This window comes from Plecotus auritus, assembly GCF_963455305.1.
Source record: "Plecotus auritus genome assembly, chromosome: 2".
Lineage (NCBI taxonomy): Eukaryota > Metazoa > Chordata > Mammalia > Chiroptera > Vespertilionidae > Plecotus > Plecotus auritus.
In genome coordinates, this window is record NC_137771.1 from 143838296 (window position 1) to 143860608 (window position 22313).

General features: G+C 38.9%; 1 protein-coding gene and 1 pseudogene across 4 annotated transcripts in view; one reads left to right on the forward strand and one right to left on the reverse strand.

The window, feature by feature from the left end:
- EPHA6 (EPH receptor A6) overlaps positions 1-22313 on the forward strand; it is a 1057231-nt gene that overhangs the window by 303148 nt on the left and 731770 nt on the right. The window lies entirely within an intron of this gene.
- Positions 7910-8910, reverse strand: LOC308241485 (glyceraldehyde-3-phosphate dehydrogenase-like; annotated as a pseudogene). Its single transcript has one exon. The product of its transcript is annotated as a glyceraldehyde-3-phosphate dehydrogenase-like (transcript).

Here is a 22313-nt window from a genome sequence, read left to right on the forward strand (position 1 = left end):
TTTTAAGAACTGTTATGGGTAAAATTGTGGCCACCATAGAAGTCCTAATCCGCAGTACTTGTGACCTTATTTGGAAATAGGTTCTTTGCAAATGATTACATTAAGATGAGGTAATTAGGGTGGGGTTTAGTATACTATAACATATGTCCTTGTAAAAAAAAAAAAGAGAGAGAGATTTGGACACTGACACCCAGACAGACATGCAGAAGGAAGACAATTTTAAGACACAGGGAGAACACCATCAATAAATTAAGGGTTTAGGAGGGAGGCATGGAAAAATTCTCCCAAACAGCCCTCTGACGGAACCATTCCTACAGACCTATATTTTGGATTTCTAGTCTCTGGAACTGTGAGACAATATATTTCTGTTATTTATGCCACCCAAATTGTGGTACTTGGTTATAGAAAACTAATAAAGGAATAGGAACTAATTGAGAATGATGGGTTAATAATAATAACTGATTTGAATAATTTAAAAGTATTCAGTTATTAAGGCTATAAATAGAAAAGTATAACTTTATTAATGACTAGAAACCTGGTGCATGACATTCGTGCTCTGAGGGGGGTCCCTCGGCCCACCCTGTGCCCTCTTGCAGTCCGAGACCCCTCGGGGGATGTCTGCCTGCCAGCTTAGGCCCACTCCTCACACTGTGGAGGTGGGAGAGGCTCCCGCCACCGCTGCTGCGCTCACCAGCCATGAGCCTGGCTTCTGGCTGAGTGGCGCTGCCCCTGTGGGAGCACACTGACCACCAGGGGGCAGCTCCTGCATTGAGCATCTGCCCCCTGGTGGTCAGTGTGTGTCATAGCAACCAGTCGTTCCCCCTTTCTGTCGATTTGCATATTAGGGTTTTATTATATAGGACTAGAGGCCCGGTGCATGAAATTCACCGTGTCCCTCAGCCCAGCCTGCACCCTCTCCAATCTGGGACCCCTTGAGGGATGTCTGACTGGTGGGATCAAGGCCTAAACGGGCGGTTGGACATCCCTCTCACAATCCAGGACTGCTGGCTCCCAAGCACTCACCTGCCTCTGCCTGATTGCCCCTAACTGCTTCTGCCTGCCAGCCTTTTCACCCCCTAACCACTCCCCTGCCAGCCTGATCGACACCTAACTGCTCCCTGGCCATCCCAATTGCCCCTAACTGCCCTCCCCTGCAGGCCTGGTCATCCCTAACTGCCCTCCCCTGCAAGTCTGGTTGCCCCTAACTGTCCTCCCCTGCAGGCCTGGTCGCCCCAACTGCCCTCCCAGGCTGGCCTGGTTGCCCCAAACTGTCCTCCCTTGCAGGCCTGGTCCCCCCCAACTGCCCTCCCCTACAGGCCTGGTCCCCCCCAATTTTCCTCCCCTGCAGGCCTGGGTCCCCCCCAACTGCCCTCCCCTGCAGGCCTGGTCTCCCCCAACTGCCCTCCTCTGCTGGCCCAGTCACACCTAACTGCCCTCCCTGCTGGCCTGATTTCCCACAACTGCCCTCCCCTGCAGGCCTGGTCCCCCCCAACTGCCCTCCCCTGCAGGCCTGGTCCCCCGCAACTTTCCTCCCCTGCAGGCCTGGTTGCCCCTAACTGCCCTCCCTGCTTGCCTGATCGCCCACAACTGCCCTCCCCTGCAGACCTGGGTCCCCCCCCAACTGCTCTCCTCTGCTGTCCTGGTCAGCCCTAACTGCCCACAACTTGCCCTCCCCTGTAGGGCGTCTTGTGGTGGCCATCTTGTGTCCACAAGGGGCAGCCATCTTTGACCACATAGGGGTGGCCATCTTGTGTCTTGGAGTGATGGTCAATTTGCATATTACTATTTTATTAGATAGATAAAGTAATTTGCAAGTACTTTATTTTTATATAAATTATTGTAGACTATGTCAAAAAGAATTTTAGAAAATATAATTTGCCCACTATGAGTGACAACTTGTAGACTGAATATCAGCTGTTACCAAGCACTTATTAATCTAACTTTGTATTTCCCTATTTGGCATGGAACCAATTGGCCCTTAAATTAACCATGAATTTATTTTAGGTTCAGGAGCCTACTGAGATGTATGTTGTGCTCACAGCATATGGGTCTTCCATTCCAGGCTTCAGATTAACTTTGACATCAAAAGCTCTATAACTGCTTGCAGCATAGTTGAGCAAAGTGCTCTTTTCAATTTAGCCTATCTCCTGTTATCTCTTTTATGAGGAGTGATTGCTTTCTCTCTTACATATGACACTCCACATCACATGTGGCTTAGATTTACAGTCAAAATAATAAACTATAGATCTATGATAGATCTATGATATCACATCTGTTTATGAGATTGTTTTTTTCTTTTTGCTCAATCAATATGGAATCCTTGGCAGCCAAACTATATATTTTTATCAAACTCATTTATTCCTTCTACCCCATGTTTCTTTTTTATCACCATATGATTGAAAATAATTTATATATTGAAAATGCTATAACCTCTCCCTAAAACTTCCAGAATCTGGTTTCTTTTGAATATTGCCTTTCCTTTTTTTTTTCCTGAACATTTAAAATGACTGTTTAACAAAAGAGGTTTAAAGTAAAGAACATATAATTATTTTCTCAAATAGAGGCTAAACCAAACTTCTTCTCTACTCATCCTGGAATTTCCAACCAGAAGAATGATTCCTTGAAGGGCAAATACTACTTGGATACCCAAGAACAGGTGACTGTCTGGTAGGCACAAAAATTAACTTACTCAGGCCTATTATTCAGACTTGAACAGGAATACATATAATCTAACACAAGTGCTGTAGACTGAAAGTTTGTATCTCCTCAAAATTCATATGTTGAGGGTCTAATCCCAAGTGTTATGGCATTCTAAGATGGGACCTTTGGGAAGTAATTGGGTCATGATGTTGTGTCCCTCATGAGTGGGATTGGTGCTTTTATAAGAAAAGATATGGGAGAGATGATCTCTGTGTCTCTCTACTGTGTGAGGAAATAGCAAGAAGGCGGCCCTCTGTACACCAAGAAAAGGGCCCTCAGCAAAAATCCAATATGCTGTCACCTTGATTCCAGACTTTTAGCCTCCAGAACTCTGAGAAATAAATAAACATTTGTTGTTTAAGCTATCAGTCTATGGCATTCTGCTATAGCAGCCTAAATTACTAAAGCAAGGGGACCAAAAAAGGCAGTATCCTCTTTTCATTTCTGAAAAGAACTTCAGAGGTTTTGCTACCTAAGTAATTGTGCTTTAAGAACATTTATTAGTATACAACTGTCAGAAAGATGCTACTTTACTTTGACTGCACAGAGGAAGCTACGCTTAATAATTTCTATTCATATATTGGCAATCAGTTGAACTTTTTAAAAGCAAATTATAAAAAATGGTATTAATATCTCCTGTTTATAAAACAACTAGAGGCCCAGTACACGAATTCATGTATGGGTGGGGTCACTCGACCTGGTTGGCGATCGATTGGGGCTGTCTGGCCCAGTCTCAATCAGAGCCGATGAGGGCCGGCCGACTGGGGAGGGACTGCAGGAGGTGTTCAGGGAGTGTCCGGCTCTCTTGCCCAGTCCCAATCAGCTGGACCCCAGCAGCAAGGTAACCTACCAGTTGGAGTGTCTGCCCCATGGTGGTCATTGTGCATCATAGCAACTGAGCAGTCAACCCAATGGTTGACCAATTGGTCAGACACTTAGCATATTACGCTTTTATTATATAGGATATCTAATCAATTCAGAAGGGTATATCATAAAACAAAAAGTTTCTCTCTCATCTTCCTGTGACGCTAAATCTCTCTCTCTCTCAGAGGTAAAAATTGCTAAAGTTTTTTACCATATCCTTTGGGAAATAGTTTATGCACATGTAAGTGTATTTAGATGAAAGATTATTGCTATTTATAATCCAGTTATGGGTAAGCATATTTGTCTTCCCTAGGTTAATAGTGTAAAATTTTGTTTTAAAACAAAGTATATGCCAAATTTTAAAAAGGAATATCAGTATCTCAATATTGGATTAATTTACATTTATTTGAATTCTAGCAATATTGTGTATTTTCATCATTTTTAATGGCTATTTATATTTCATGGTTTGAATAATTACATAGATATACTTATAGCACTTTAATGGCATCAGTTTACTATAAAATATTTTAAGATCACAAGAAACATGATTGTTTCACAATGTTCTACTTTGAAATGACTTCAGATGACAACTTACAACTGCCTCCTGACCTAACATAGTATGACCAAATAAATCAAAATTTGATAAAGGAATGTTTCACCAAAAATAATTTGCACAAGTGATATGTATTGTTAGAATATGAAAGCATAATTCTTTATTTAAATATCATTCCACAAACTCAACTTGGAGAAATATAGTACTCTGTCAACTCTTCCTTTTGCTCACAGAAATCCATAGTTTGAATAATGGAATTAAAGAACTTAGACAAACTGAGTCATAAAATTTCTATCAAACTTAAAGTAATGCAACTATAAACATAAAGTGACATAGCAGATGGCCAACATGTTCATGAACAGTGGTTCTATGATAAAATAGCTATATTGGACCTTAAGCAAGTTACTTTGAGGGTCCTGAAGAGTATCCAGTGCTCCGTGGTATGTGCTCTTTATGAGTAAGACGTCACAGTAGCTTGTTTATACCTAATAGAATATATTTCACAGATTTCCATTTCATTTATAGGCCATTAGAATGTTATGAAAAGTAATTTGCTAAACAAACTCAGATAAAATAGGGTAATAATGTAAGTTAAATGTTACTGTATGATTGGAGTTGTTGTTTCTGCTTCACTTGCACTTTACTATTTATTATAGACCTCAGAAATAAAACCTAGCTTTGATTTGATTTTTACTTCTTAAATTACTTTTCATTTTTTTTAGTTAGCCAGACATGAGTATATTTCTCTTATATCAATAAAATAAATCCAAAAGTTCTGTTCTCTCTTTTAAGTTGAAGAGATAAAATTCCCATTTGAGAGCTATTTGTTTATTTTATGATTATATTACACTAGAGGCCTGGTGCATGAAATTTGCGCATGTAGGGGGGTCCCTCAGCCTGGCCTGCACCCTCTCCAATCTGGGACCCTTGGGGGATGTCCAGCAGTCGGACATCCCTCTTGCAATCTGGAACCGCAGGCTCCTAACCTCTCACCTGCCTGCCGGCCTGATCACCCCTAACTGCCCTCCCCCACCAGCCTGATCGCCCCTAACAACCCCCCACTGCTGGCCTGATCTCCCCTACTGCTCTCCCCCACTGACCTGATCGCCCCTAACCACCTCTGCATCGGGCCCCTGCCACCATGGCTTTGTCTGGAAGGAAGGCAGGACGACTGGAAGGTCTAATTAGCATATTACCCTTTTATTAGTATAGGTTATAAATCAAAATTATTTTAACCTTCTTTGGAAATTATTAGATTAATGCAAAATCAGTTTATTAGTAGCTATCTTAAAATCTTGAGCTATAATATTACCTTCTTCATGCTGAAGTTTATAACTTTTGTGTGTAACAAAGGACTCATATCCTTTAGTATTCAAACTCATCTATGATTTAGATATGTGCCAAGCAAGCATTCCTCAAATTATAGTTTACCTTTATTATACTTACTAAAAGTTTGATTTTGAAATTCATTAAATTTAAAAAATATATTTAATTTTGGAGAAACACAACTATTAAATACAGAATATCTATGTGTACTATATCAAGTATTTAATGTCTTTTACAATATTAAAATTATTATGCTTTCTTCAGTGATACACTTAGAAAATGGAAAGAATAATAAGTGTAATGGCCTTACCAAGAAATATAAATGTAAATATACACACATACACATAGTCATGTGTATATACATACATACATGCATACATACATACATTGACCATTATTTTTTAACATTCATTGGTTATAATTGACTATTTAATATTTCAAATATTCTAAAGATTTAGATATCCACTTAATCATTCAATAAATTTATATCATGGAGAAAAATCTAAAGATTGTGTACATGGAGAATTTATTATTCTTATAAATACATTTTCATGAATTGTTAATTTTTATATCTAAAGAATATACAAATCTCTATAACTTTTAAAAATGTTTTATTAGCCTGTCATCAAGTTGCATATTATTGAAATAATTTTCAGAGTAAATACTATGGAATTATTAGTGGAGAAATGGGAATTATGGCTTTGGGGATCCCTGCAAAACATGTTGAATATCGTCCAATAAAAAAACAGACTTATATTTTGTTTCGTGTGGGCATGTCACAAAGGAGCCTTATCTTCTACCCAGCCACCGCCCTTACCAGAGAAAAATTAAGTGGTTCTTTTCAGCAGCCTAACCTGTGGGACAAAAAGACCTGAATGGTTTTAAACAGTAAGAATTATGTTGCACTAAATGCGGTGGGTTTTTGGAAATTGATGACAGTGGTATAGCAGTTTTTGTGCATGGAGTTTCCTTCTTTTTTTCACATTGCAACAGACACTAAGGAATGTACTGATCTATATTAGTGGAAGGAAATTGATGGAGATATTCCTGATGGGAGTGTATTTCTGAAGATTGAAGTTCAGTAGCTTAGAAACAACAGCAAAGGTTCCACCCACTAAATTTAGCACAGGGAAGTGAGCATGATGATCAGACCAAAGATACTTGGGTGATGAGAATCTCAGTTGAACTGAAAAGTCATCTCTTTCCTCAAGATTTCTGGACTGTGTAAGAAGCCAGAGACACATTATGACCTTAACAAAGAGTAAAAGAGCCTGCCAGTGAGGCAGGTGGGTTTGCAGAGCCAGTTTTAATTGGTTTAGAAAAGAGGAAACTAGAATGTTTAGGTTATTTTTCACCTGCGTAATGTGGAAGAAATTTCTGCTCATTGCAAGTATCTGCATATTAAAGTGGAATGTGCTAACTATTTTCTCAGTTAAAGATTCAACTCAGATAATAACAGCTAGTAGCCATTCACCTCTGTTCATTCCCTGAGATCAAAGAGGAGTTTTAACTGGGAAGATATCATAGTCTGATATCACAGTTTTAACTGCTGACGAACATAGTCTTCAGTGTGATCACTATCAGTATAGCTTTTATTGATTGAGTGCTGAGCAGTCCAAATAAATTAAAAATATCTGTGGCCTCATTTCCCATTAAAATATTTTCAGTTGAGGAAACATGTTCAGAGATGTTGGTTAAGCCACTTGCTAAGGTCACAGAGTGAAAAAGTGGAAGCCCTGGGATTTGAGTTGCAGGCTCTGAGTTCTAAAGTCCATATTGGAATTGCAGTCACTGTAACTTCCTGGACAATTGATCTTACCAGCTTTTGTGGCAAATACTGAGCAAGTATTCTACAAGTGAGAAGATTATTAGGCCTTCCTGGAATTCACTCTGTCTGGGTTCTTAGATGCCTCCAACTGTTCTGTCTGCCCTCCTGCTCTGTGGATTATTCCCCACCCTAGATCTCAATGCCTGCTTGGGAGGGTGCTGGGTTTTCTTCATTCCTTTTTGCTTTTTTTTTTGTTTTGTTTTTTGGCTGGGCACAGTGAACTTTATTTTTTTTTTTAAATATATTTTATTGATATTTCACAGAGAGGAAGGGAGAGGTATAGAGAGCTAGAAACATCGATGAGAGAGAAACATCGATCAGCTGCCTCCTGCACACCTTCCACTGAGGATGTGCCCGCAACCAAGGTACATGCCCTTGACCGGAATCGAACCCGGGACCTTCCAGTCCGCAGGCTGACGCTCTATCCACTGAGCCAAACCGGTTTCGGCCACAGTGAACTTTATTGATGGTGCACGACAAAGTAGGGCTCCCTACGCCCCTCCCCTTCTTCAGGGGGACTGGGATGGAAACGGTGGCCAGGAGATTCTCAGTGTGTCGGGGGACTGATCTGGGGCAAGGACTCCCCAGCAGCGGAGGGCCTCTCTACCTCTTGCTGGGGCTGGTGGTCCAGGGGGCTCTTACTCCTTGGAGGCCATGTGGACCATAAGGTCCACCACCCTGTTGCTGTAGCCAAATTCATTATCATACCAGGAAACGAGCATGACATAGTGGTCATTGAGGGCAATGCCAGCCCCAGCATCAAAGGTGGAGGAGTGGGTATCACTGTTAAAGTCGCAGGAGACAACCTGGTCCTCAGTATAGCCCAGGATGCCCTTGAGGGGGCCCTCTGATGCCTGCTTCACTTCCTTCTTGATGTCATCGTATTTGGCAGCTTTCTCCAGGTGGCAGGTCAGATCCACAACCGACACATTGGGGGTAGGGACACGGAAGGCCATGCCAGTGAGCTTCCCATTCAGCTCAGTGATGACCTTGCCCACAGCCTTGGCAGTGCCAGTAGAAGCAGGGATGATGTTCTGGGCAGCCCCTCAGCCATCACGCCACAGCTTCCCAGAGGGGCCACCCACGGTCTTCTGGGTGACGGTGATGGCATGGACTGTGGTCATGAGTCCCTCCACGATGTCAAAGTTGTCATGGATGACCTTGGCCAGGGGGGCCAGCAGTTGGTGGTGCAGGAGGCATTGCTGACAATCTTGAGGGAGTTGTCATACTTGTCATGGTTCACAGCCATCACAAACATGGGGGCATCCGCAGAAGGGGCAGAGATGATGACCCTCTTGGCTCTGCCCTTCAAGTGAGCCCCAGCCTTCTCCATGGTAGTGAGGACACCGGTGGACTCCACAACACACTCAGCACCAGCATCACCCCATTTGATGTTGGTGGGATCTCGCTCCTAGAAGATGGAGATGGACTTTCCATTGATGACAAGCTTCCCGTTCTCAGCCTTGACTGTGCCTTTGAACTTGCCATGAGTAGAATCATACCAGAACATGTAGACCATGTAGTTGAGGTCAATGAAGGGGTCATTGATGGCGACAATATCCACTTTGCCAGAGTTAAAAGCAGCCCTGGTGACCAGGCGCCCAATGCGGCCAAATCCGTTCACTCTGACCTTCACCATCGTGTCTTAGGGTTGTGGCTATTGGCACAGTGCAGGAGGATAGGCTGTCTGAGGAGCAGGAGGAGCAGAGAGCCTGCTTTGAGATATATATATATATATATATATATATATATATATATATATATATATATATGTTTTTATTGATTTCAGAGAGAGGAAGGGATAGGGAGAGAGAGAGAGACAAAAACATCAGTGATGAGAGAAAATTATGGATAGCTGCCTCCTTCATGCCCCCTCCTGGGTATTGAACCCAAAACCCAGGTAGGTGCCCTGACCTGGAATGGAACCCTGACCTCCTGATTCCTAGGTCTATGCTCTACCACTGAGCCAAATTGGCTGGGCCCATTTTTGCTTTGATCATCAGCCCCTAATATCTCCTCCCAGGGTTAGTGTCCTAGCTAAAAGCAACATTTACCTGTGATACTCCAGATGCCAAGGAAGTTTAGGAAAATGATTGCTATGGTTTAGCACAGCATCTTTTAAAAGGCATATTTAATACTAGAGGCCCAATGCATGAAGATTCATGCAAGAATGGGCCTTCCTTCCCTGGCTGCCAGCACCTCCTTTGCTCCGGCCCGGAGCCACCTTTCCGCCTTCCCATGCTGCCCAGAGGCCTGGAGCAGCTGGGGCAGTGTGGAACGCCTGCATCGCCCCTGGCTGCTCAGCGCCTGTGTATGCAAATTAACCCACCGTCTTCGTTGGGTTAATTTGCATACTCACTCCTGATTGGTTAGTGGGTGTCATGAATGTATGGTCAATTTGCATCTTACTCTTTTATTAGTGTAGATGTTTTATAACCAATAAGTTGCTAAATAGATGCTGGCCTTAGAGCAGAGTCCTTAGCACCTGCTTCTATGTCAGGGTCATTTGACAGATTTTGGAGAAGTTAGGACAAGGGAAACCAGGACAGAGAACAGTGTTATAGAGTGGTCACTCAGGAAGTTTGATTACCAGGTATTTATGAATTGGTAGAGACTTTAACAACCTGTAACATTGTACTAGTGAGTACTAGCTGAATATAAGCTCTCACCCATATGTGCCTGAAAAACAATTTTAAAATTATTACTAAAAATTGATTAATAAATATCAGACCTGTTAATGAGATGCTGAATATTATGTGATCTGTTCACAGTCCACTTTTCTAACTAAGAAGTAACTTAATTTTTACAAATTAAAATAATACCCGAGTCAATGGTCTATGGGCTTAATTTTCTCTAATAATTTTTATCCAGTGATGTTTCTAAGGATGGAATATTAACAATCTGAAACTTATGCAAAATAGCTTCCCCTTTAATATTCCCTGTAAAATATGGAGAATTCTAGAGTCTCAGAAATCTGTCATTTTCTACTTCTGTACATTGTTTTCAAAGGGAACTACCAAAACATTGAAATCAAAACTATCCAGACCTATTCTATGGATCTGAGTATGGGTAGCTTTGAGCCCTATGAGATGTAAATGGTAATAGAAATCTGTCATTATTCACAGGCTCCACAGCACCAGCTTTAAACTCAGGAATTTCTAGAAATGGAACAGTGACCTTTCCAGAGCAATTGGTAGACCCATCAAACTAGAACCACCTAGAAAGTTCAGCAATTCATAGATTTATGTTCTATCTGGTTTCAAAAACTGATCTAAAACTGATGCATTGTTGGTTTAATTGAAAACAGGAACATTATTTTCACCACTTCCTGAGTGAGGAACTAGAGCAATATAAATTACATTGTAATTTTGTCTGTGTGTTTAATTGCTGAGTAGAGTACTGCAATTGATAATTAAAGTACTAATTATTTAATGTAATTATATTTAATTATTGTAATTGCTATTCATATTGAGAGACATCAAGGGACTTTTTCACAAAATTATTCCCCTCATGCTAGAAGAAAAAAAAAAGAATCAGGAATTTATTTTAGTTTAGTTGAAACAAGCCATTTGCTACTTCATTTATTTGAAAATGAAATGTTACTAATTCTTTTGCTTTTTGGTTACATTTTTGACCAGAATATTTTACAATGAATGCCATGAAACACTTTGAATTTTTTAAGTAGAAATAGTGTGTATTTTTTGTGTGGAACTATGGCTTTGAACAATATATGTATTTTCTAGTAAATCACACTATAAGTTCGCTTTTTTTCTCCTATCGTGCATTACGGTATAATGAAAGGGGTGGTTAGACATTGTGATTTTTTTTACTCTTAATGTATAATGTGTAAGCAATATATTCAAGTCGGTAAGTATGTAAATTACAGCACATACAAGATTTGAAAATCAAGAAATGGAAGAGAAAGTGCAATCTAAAAGACAAGTTCTAATTTATTGCCTCTCATGACCTGAGTTTAATTTGTTTACATTTCACAAGGGAAACACCTATTTACCATGTTCTCTTCAATATACTACTTTAAAGCTGAAATATTGTGTTTCAGCTTGGATAATGGGGTCATTACCTCAATTTTAAATATTCTGTACTTGAAATTGGGATTTATGATGGACTCATTGACTAAACAAAAATACAAGTAAAAACAATTTTGAAAAAGTTAGAAACATGAGAAATATTTTTAAATTACTTTCTTAGAAAGTATGGGTAATAGAACTCAGGGAAATTATAAAGATTATACTTTTAGAATCAAGAAAATGTAAATTTACATGTTGCAGAGAATAAAAGAGCTAGATGTTTATAACACCTGTCTACAGCCACTAGTAATTATACTAATCTCTAACATTTATAAGTGTACTTTGCAGGTGCAGCCATTTGCCAAAACTTTATGTGTATTATTATATTTAACCTTCACAGCATCCCTGTGATTAAAATATTACTTTTCTTCCATTTTACTGGTACAGTAGCACAAACAGCACTTTTCCAAGAAAAATGAGCCATGTGGTTTTCTATTCTGACCAATTTTCAGACAGTGGAGTGATTTGCAAAATAGATTTCCTACAAAATGTGGAAAATAGTCTCAGAAGTTTTTGTCTTTTTCCACGTGGCTTCCAAAAGGAGCTAACTAATGAAAACCCAAAATATTAAGATCTATTCTATTATGAATCAGAGTATCAGTAAGCATAAAATCAGATGAAAATCTGTGTACTCTGGATTATGTATTTAGGATGGGTCCAGTCAGAGTTACTGTTACTAGAGTACAAGTGTTTGTGTTTTATTGCAGAACTCCATACAGAGGTTTAAAAACATAGGCTCTGTATCCAATGTAGGAGTCACCATTTAATCACTTTATAATCTTGGGAAATATACTCAATCTCTTCAAACTTCAGTTTTTTATTCTAAGATTGGATTACTATCTATGTTAAAGAATTATTGTGAAGGTTAAAGGAAAAGAATGGCCATATTCTGCTTAGTGTGGGCCCACTAAACACTCCTTGAATGTCAGCTGTTTATTATAATAACAATATTTTCATTATATGGCTTATATATTATTGTTTTTGTCAAGATGGCTTTCGATCTAGTTGTCTTAGCATTATTTGTTGTAAACTTTTAAGAATGGTTCCATCTCTATAGCTACTGAGTTAATGTTATGGTGTGTTGGGAGGGAAAAAAGGCTCAGCTGATTCTGATGGGCTGAGAACAACTATAATAGGGAATTCAGTGTTCAGGAATATTTTCAATTAAAAAGGTTTTTCCTGTTAATAAATGGAACATTTTCCCTGGAAAGGCATAACTTTGATTTTACAAATTCTTACCATATTTACTTTCTTTACCTTAGCAATGTATGTGTAAACCCAGATCTTACTGTGCTAAATGATGGGGATGTCATTGCTGAAATGGAAGTGGTGACAGTAGATAAGGTTGTAGACTAAATATCAATATTCAAGTGGAGATCAGAGTTTCAGTTCTATCAGTATATAGATAGCATTTCCTAACCTCCAAACTTTCAGCTTCTATAAATTATCTTGGAGGACAATACTTTAGACCTGAGGAAAAATGATCTGCTTGAGTCTCTCCTTGCATACAGATTTTCGGGTCTGCTTCCCCCCGCCCCCCACACTGAATTTGGTAGACAAACGTATTTCTCCAAAGTTGTCTGAGTCAATTTATTCAATATGTCTATTGTCGTCATCATCATCATCATTACTTTGAAGAGTTGCTAACATTCACTTCTCTGGCTATATGAAAGGCTGGTTCCAAATGCTTTTGGTGCTCTGTTGAATTTGAAGTGTGACTTCTTGATAGAAAAAACTATGTCTATAATAAGGAGACAGGGTGTAAGGACCTATCCGGACCAAAGGCTGACCATCTGGAAGTCAGCCCTGGGTTGCCATGGCGACCCAGCACTGACTACTGCAGCTGCAGGCCAGGTGACCCAGCAGTGACTGCTGAGGGGGCTTTGAAAGAGACCTGGAAAAAGACCTGAAGAGAGAAGCAGGGGCTGATCTGTAGCGTCTGAGGCAGCTTTTGACTAGCACTTGCCTCTTTCTTTCCCTTTGAGCCTGGCCAGCAGCCCTGCATCCATTTCTCTCCAGGCCTCCACCAGAGCTGCTGATCAGCCCCAACTTTCTGATCAGGCCCCATTGATAGGCCCAGGGATGCTGACTGGCATTGAAACTGACCATTCAGAACCAAATCTGGGTCAACTGTGAGGAGGCAGTGGCTGCCTAGGAGACAGAGCTTTTGATGCTTACTGGCATAGAAACTGACCAATCAGAACCAAATCTGGGTCAACTGTGAGGAGCCAATGGCTGCCTAGGAGGTGGAGCTTTTGACACTGACTGGCATAGAAACTGACCAATCAGAACCAAATCTGGGTCAACTGTGAGGAGCCAATGGCTGCCTAGGAGGTGGAGCTTTTGACACTGACTGGCATAGAAACTGACCAATTGGAACCAAATTGGCCAGCAAAAGAGGGCATTTGGGGACAAGATCAGGCCAACAGGGAAGGGCAGTTGGGGGTAACCAGGCTAGCAGGGGGAGAGCAGTTGGGGGTGAGATCAGGCCGGTAAGGGAGGGCAGTTAGGGGTGATCAGGCAGGCAGGCAGGCAGGTGAGCGGTTAGGAGCCAGTGGTCCCAGATTGGGAGATGGATGTCCGACTGCCGGTTTAGGCCCGATCCCTTAGACCTGTGGTTGGCAAACTGCGGCTCGCGAGCCACATATGGCTCTTTGGCCCTTTGAGTGTGGCTCTTCCACAAAATACCAGAGCCTGGGCGAGTCTATTTTGAAGAAGTGGCGTTAGACGAAGTTTAAGTTTAAAAAATTTAGCTCTCAAAAGAAATTTCAATTGTTGTACTGTTGATATTTGGCTCTGTTGACTAATGAGTTTGCCAACCACTGCCTTAGGCCTAAACCGGCAGTCAGGCATCTTTTGAGGGGTCCCGGATTGCGAGAGGGTGCAGGCAGGCTGAGGGGACCCCCCCATGCATGAATTTCGTGCACTGGGCCTCTAGTATTGTAATTTTGAGCAATTCTACTCAGTCCTGTCTAGGAATATCAGAAGGATATAAAAGGGCCAAGGTGGATCTTGGAATCAGATGAACTTAGGTCTCTTCCTGTTGCATCATTAACTGGCTCTATTAGAGTTATACTGTGGCAAAAATAATAATAATAATAATAATAATAATAATCCCCAAATGTCTGTGGCTTAACACTATAAGAAATGTAATGCAGTTGTCCTCTACAGAATGACTCAGGGGCCTAAGCCCCTGCCATCTCATAACTCCAGTCTCCTTGTAGCTCCTCAGAGTCTTCCTCATCCATGTGTGGATGGGGTAAGAGAACATGGAGAAGGCCTACTAGCTTATTAAGTATTTTAACCTGTAAGAGACAAAGTCACCTTTATTCAGTGGCAAGAATCAACCAGTAGCCCTATCTGCATATAAAGGAGGGCTGAGAAACATAATCCCTGATTCTACAGTTACTTCTCAGCTGCAACTCTACATTTTGAAAAAGAGAGTACAAACTTTTAGTGGATATCTACCCATCTTATCAAACTAACTGTGTGACTTTAAAAACTGAATTGCTATAATCCTGATTCCTTAACAAAAAAGGTGATAATACCCCTGAAATACACACACACACACACACACACACACACATATAAGGCTAATATGCAAAGTGTCCCCTTGGGAGTTTGACCAGGAGACCAGGAGTTCGATTGCTCCCAATGATGTGTGCTGACCACCAGGGAGCGTTGCAGAACAAAGGAAGGCCCCAGTTGGCAGCCAAGAGCCGGGGGAGGCCCCAGCTGGTACCCAGAAGGCCCCGATTGGCCCAGTCACCGGCCAGGCCTAGGAACCCTACGCATGCATCAATTTCATGCACTGGGCCTCTAGTATAGGTAATAAAGATGAAATAAGATAATGTACATAAAGTATTTGACATATGGTCAGGCATAAAATGAATTCTCAATATATATAAGATGAACACTTATTCTTTCCTGTCTTTAGTAGAGTGATATAGTATTTCTGTTCCATTTATTATGAATGATAATTAAATCTCGTAATTTTATAAAATTACAATTATTTGTATATACCCTTACTTTATGAGCATTCTTTCCTACAGAAAAGAATAATATCAAATGCTTCCATTTTATGACTAGGGGCTCTGTTAGGAAAAAACAGGTACTCTTCTGGGTTTGAAAATTGCTGTTTTTTTGGTTCATTAGCTTCATTGGCTTCAGACAAGGCATCTTATAAGAGAAGGAGTTTCTTCTGGGCTTGCCTAAGTCCTGGCTAAATCACCCTTCCTGCTGCTGACTCTTGCTGTATTAGGAAACCCATCCCAGTCAGAATGAGTGCTATGTAGCATCAAACTGATTTGGTCTTTTAGTAAAGTTTATTTTACTCTATGTTTTAAAATATATGGTTCCTGTTAATGATGTGCTATATTATTATATTCATCTTTATATTGGTAAACTTCTTAGCATTTTTTTCATATAGAAATGCTAGAGCAAATTCTCTGATAGTTTGTATTAGAACTTTGTCAATAAATATTGCCAAAACATTAGAGAAAAGAGTCAGTGTCTTTGATAGAGTTGAATATTCTTATCAAGCTATAAAAATTAAACTAACTTTTAATCACTTTTCATTTTAATTATAGTTCTTGTCCTAACAACTATTTTCTGGTTTTTTTTTTAATGGAAGAACAGCAAGCAGCAATTTAATGTCAGTTGTCCTGGTCTCTCAAAGATTGCATAGTTTAATTTTAAGTCAAAGTTTAGAAATATTAGTGCCAGGCAGCTATTTATCTTGAGTTATTAACATTTCTCAGTTATTAAAATCTGGTCACTTCTTTTATGTTTCAATGATTGAAATATAAATAAGAAATAGAGGAAAATGTCAAGTGTGTCTCATTCTGATTAGTAGTATAATTGTAAAATTATTTTAGTCTCGCCACATAAATTATTTCTTAGCCTGCACATTTTAAAAGGCTTCAATATTTTCAAGGGGGGATTTTTAGGAAAAATATTTGGAGGGATAGGAAAAGAAAACTGTAAAGCTAAGTTATTGAAACATTAAGAATAAAGAATGTGGCCCTCATTAAATAAATATGATCTAAAGTAAACGATAAATGTCTTGGTAAAGGAACCTGATTTCTAGGTTTGACTGTTTCTATTAACCAGGCGTGTGAGTTCTTGAGTAAGAAATCTATAAGTTAGGAGTCTCGGTTTTCTTATCTTTAAAATAGGGACAAAAATGATACCCATTTCCTATGATTAATATATGATTTAAAAATTAAATAAGCTAAGAGAATGGGCTGCTTTCTGTAGTTGTGGTTCCCTGGTTCCTCTCCCCCTGCAACCTTCCTTTATAAAATTACTTGAGGCCCAGTGCACAAATTTGTGCACCAGTGGGGTCCCTCGGCCTGGCCTGCAGGTTCAGACCGAAACTGGCTCTCCGACATCCCCCAAGGAGTCCCGGATTGCGAGAGGCCAGGCCGAGGGACCCCACTGGTGCACGTTCAGGGCCAAGGAGGGACACAGGAGGTTGGCCAGCCAGGGAGGGACCACAGGAGGGCTCCAGGGCATGTCCGGCCCATCTCACTCAGTCCTGATCAGCCGGACCCAAGCAGCAAGCTAACCTACCGGTTGGAGCGTCTGCCCCCTGGTGGTCAGTGCATGTCATAGTGAGCAGTTGAGCAGCCTTAGCATATCAATAGCATAATATGCTTTGATTGGTTGAACAGCCAACCGGTCAACCAGACACTTAGTATATTAGGCTTTTATTATATAGGATGTGACCAGTCTGGTAGTGTTTTCCATTATGCCAACTCCCAGTAGATTAATAGTATTCCTGGTTTTTAGCTGAGCTCATTGCAACTTAAAATGTAACTACATTTTCTTGCATCCTTTTCAGCTACATCTGGTAATGTGAGAATGTGAGGAAAGGGATGTGTGTAGCTTCTGGGATAAATTCTTTGAGCAGTGGTCTTCAAACCTTGTAGTGTATCAGCATCACTTGAGGGCTTGTTAAAAAACAAACAGCTGGCCCTGGCTGGTGTGGCTCATTTTGTTGGAGTGTCTTCCCATACATCCAGAGGTGGCAGGTTTGATTTCCAGTCTGGGGTGCATACCTAGATTGCAGTTTGATCCCCGGTAGGGGCCCATACAGAAGGCAACCAATCAATGTTTCTCTCTTATTTCTCTTTCTCTCTCTCCCCCTTCCTCTCTCTAAAATCAATAAAGAAAAGAAAAATAGTTGGGTGCCATCCCAGAGTTACAGATTCAGTGAGTCTAAAGAGAGATTTGAGAATTTGCATTTTAAATAAGTTCCTAGGTGATGCTGATGCTGCTAGTCCTAGGGCCATTCTTTGAGAACCTCGGCCTTGTGCTTTCTTCTACCCTAATACCTAGAACGTGAATGTGATGGCTAGTGCTGCATCCGGAGCCATAAACTGGAAGGTCGCATCCTAGGAACTCAGAAAAGAAAGCTGAAAGCCTGCTTGCAGGAAATTGCAGTGGTACTATATCAGCTGTGAACTGCCTACATCAGTATTTTTCTGTGAGAGAGAAATAATCTTCTAAAAATTGTGTAAGTCCTGTTAATTTTCTATCTAGCTAAACCAAGCCTAATTCTTAGTTATAAAATATACACTCTCCTCATTTCCCTACCCCTAGTTCCTGACAGTGGTCTACAATAGTCTTTCACCCAAACACCTGTGCACTTCAGAGAACTTTAAGCTTGATACCGAATCAACCACTGAGGACTGAAGACCTAATATGAAATTCATTATATAGTGGTTAAGACAGCTGGAGCAATGGGTTTTGCTTTCATTTTTGTTATATTACCTTATATTTTCTATGTATCTGACTATGTGAAGGGAAATGTATTTGCAAAATGTATATTTGTATGTATATATTTAATCTCAGGAGATATAAATATATCTTATACTTGAATATTGAGTTTTTATAGCAAAACTATATTTAGAGTAATTTACAAGTATTTTGTTGTTTACATATTAGCACACATATACAAGTGTGTTAATGTATATACATGTATACATATTTTAAATCTCTGAGCATTTATAGCAGTAAATAAATATGTTCAAGGATAATGATTAATAATAAGATTTACTGATTTATGAACTGTTCAGAGTGCTTGGCCTTCACCTCATGCTATATGATTTTTCTAAACCACTGAATATAACTGAAAAGGAGAATATAACTTACCAAGAGTTATGCTGACTAAGGCATTTAAATTCTCAGTAAAATGTAAAAATACTCCATGTATTTAGACATTTCTTACAGAAAGCCAAAATCATTGGTGAGCTCTAGTGTTTTTTACACAATTCTTCATTTTCTTCAGGTTTGAATAATCAGGAGTGTTTTAATAATAACCATGTCAATTTTAATTGAAAACTGGAAGTTAATATTTAATTTATATAAGAAATATAGTATAAGCTTTTCTATTTAAATTTTGACCTTTACTGAGAAAAACACACAAGTCAAATAAAGCCTTTGTCATCTATTAACCAACTTTTAAAATCATAAATAATTAAAAACTAAATTCCCACATCTCCTAAAGTGTTTCTTCATTGTAGTTCTCTGAGAATATGTATCATCATAAGTAATCATATAAATGAAATTCAAATTCCAACAGAAAAATCCAATTTTCCGACATTGCGATGTTTCTCATTAAAGCAATTACATTTTTATATTATGAGAAAAAGTAAAATATTGCTTAAGAAGCTATAAGAATTTTAAAAATAAAAGTATTGAGTATTTAAAGATATTTGTGTGTTCCATAAAGAATATTAGGCAATTTATAAAAATAACATGTAAAGTAATAATAAAAGAGAAAAGTATATAAAAACAAAATTATAAAGAAAAGTACAAGCTTCTAAAAAGTCATGTAAAGAATAATTGTATGCATGCATATAAGCATAACCAATGGACAGAGACACTATGGGGGTGAGGGCATGAATGGGAGTGGGGTGAGGGGATTTAGGGGGGTAAGGACACATATGTAATACCTTAATCAATAAAAATAAATAAATAAAAAACTAATTTAAATGACTGAACCATCAAAGACATCATTGTTATGGTCTGTCTTCTGGCAGATAAAGCAAACAAAATCACAACCAATTATATAGTTATCATTACTTTTTTTCTGAAGGATATATACCAGCTCTTAAAAAAATACTTTGATTTTGAAAAATAGAAAAATATTGTGGATGTTTAAAATGTTACTTGTAACTGAATGACCATATCAATGAAGATAAAACCATACTGGCTTCTTTTTTATAATGAAACTAGAGGCCCAGTGCATGAAATTTCTGCACAGGTAGGGTCCCTAGTGGCTGCCGGCTGCCGGCTGCCGGCCGGGGCCTCCCTTCCCCGGCTATTGGCTGGGGCTCGCTTTGTCCACCCCTGGTGGTCAGCACATGTCATAGCAAGCGATTGAACTCCCGGTCGGTCAAACTCCCGAGAGGACACTTTGCATATTAGTCTTTTGTGACATTTTTAATATACTACTTTACATAATAGTTATTTAATTAAAATTTATATTCACTGCCACACTAGAAGATCCTGAGTACCAAAATATGTCCCATATTTTGTGTCACTTATGTCAAATGTGTGTCTATAATAGGCAAAATAAATGCTTTTTGTAATTGATGAATTACTAAAGTTTATGCTAAGAAATACTTCCCAGTATTTTAATCACATAGCTGATAAATCAGAAGAATACATACAGCTAATATGTCTAAAAAGATAATTCAAACTAGGAAATGGTTATTAAATCACATTTGTGGATGTGAAAAACTGTGTGAATGTGAATAATATCATAAAAAATGTCACACTTTCCCTATCAAATTAAAATTTTGCAGTAACTGTAAAGTAAATCTTTAGCAATTTGAATTTAGATAAGTCACAAGATTAGGGGACAATAATAATAACATTCATATATAGTACTTACAACATATTGATCCCATTTCTAAGTGCTTAATGTATAGAAAAGACCATACTCCTCACAGAAATCTTTTGGGATGGCATCATTACTGTCTTCATTTTGTGGATATGGCTGCTGAGGCACAGGGAGATCAAGGTCACAGAGCTAGCAATCTGATAGAGCCAAGGATTGAATCCAAGATACATGCTCTAATGAGGCCTCTAAAACATCTAAACAATTCACTTTATTTTTTGTGTTTGATTATTTCAATTGTTGTTGGATTTTATCCATTTTCTAGAACTGTTGGGAGTAAAAAACTTAGATTGTTGGCAACTTATGATTTGTAAGATTGCTTAAATTTTTCTGCTTTTTTATATTACCTTTCTTATGCATTAAATGTGGGTAGTCAATACAATTTATGGGAAAAGCAATAATTCCAGGCAAAGGATGGCATGATAAATTAAAGCAGAGGGGTATCAGTAGATTTTAAATGTGAATCAGTTGGTGTCATACTATGGTATATTATGTGAAATGTCTTGGCCTAAGTTATGATGAAAAAGTAGTTGGACCTATAAAACTATTTCTGGGACTCCTATGATAAAGAAGTCAGTAAGGAGGGAAAATGTAATATTTTTTGTTATACATCTACAAAAGAAAGGGGGTATCTAGAACACCTTAGAAGCTACATCATAATTTATAACAGTATAATCTTTCAGGAAAATAGAGAAATAATTGTTACGCTGTTCTGTCCTCCATTGATAAATGTGTTTTCTTCTGTTTGATGATTGCTAACAAATTGGTGACTTCTGCTGTCAGCATTACTGTCAGGGTGCAGTTCTATTATAGTCTCATTAACATAATGATAAAAATAACATTAAGAAAACATATTCAGGAAGAATTTATGAGATTTTGTGCAATTAAGCATGTAACAATATGGATAGAAATTTTGCAGAAGGCTGTGTAATAAAATTTTTTTTTAGAATTCTGTAGAAGTAGTCAGTGACCTGAGACTTTAGACTGTTGATTGCAAGCTTGTTGATATGTTAATGTGAAGTAATTATTCCAGTGAATTGAAGCTGAAAGTCAACATGTATATTCATTAATTTAGTTTAAGCTTTCTTATTGTTAATCACAGTTGGGGTATCTATTTTCAGCTAAGTGATCTACAACTATCCTATCATACTCTGCCAACCATAAAATATAATCATTCTCTCTGGTCAACTTTGTAATTTCTAACCAGGAAATGCTTTTTTTATCATTTAAAATGTTAAATACTTATGTCTTTAAAATTAAGAGCTGATTTCTATCAGAAATCTGTTTAATATTGCATATAATTTGTGTTTTGATACTCATAATTTTTTAATAAACATGTTTATTTAGTAAAGCTTTAGCTTATAGGTTTGTATCTTTTATCAATTGGTGTATTTTGTCAGAAACAATACTATGTGTTCATCTAATGCCCCCTTTTTTTCTATTTGTCACCCATCTGAATCAAATTTCCCAGCATCCCTTGAAGGTAGGTGAGGTCATGTTACTTAGTTTTGACACCTAAGAATGTAGATTAAAATGATATATGCCATTCCTGGACCTGGCCCATTAAATCGCATACAGTGTTTTCTATGAAGCTCTCTCTCATCTTTCTTCTCACACCCTAATGGTGAAAATCCAGTGGAAAACTTCAAGGGCCCTAGAGTATGGAAAAAACATAAGATACAAGTAGCCTAGATCCTTGAATGATCATATGGAGCAGAGTCCCTCTACCAGCTACTGTAAAGTAAGTGAGAAATAAACCTGTATTAAATCAATGAAATTTGGAGATTCTGTTACAGCTATTGGTCCACCTTAACTAATATATCTGAGATTAACAAAATATTAGAAGTTGGAGAAAATTAAAGACAAAGTAATCTTATAGTGTATACTAGATGCCTGGTGCACAAAATTTGTGCACTGGAGGGGGGTTCCTTCAGCCCAGCCTGCCCCCTCTCACAGACTGGGAGCCCTCAGGGGATGTCCTACCGTCTGGCCTCACTCTGTGGGAGGTGACCGGGCTGATCCTGGGAAGGCGCCAGCCCCATC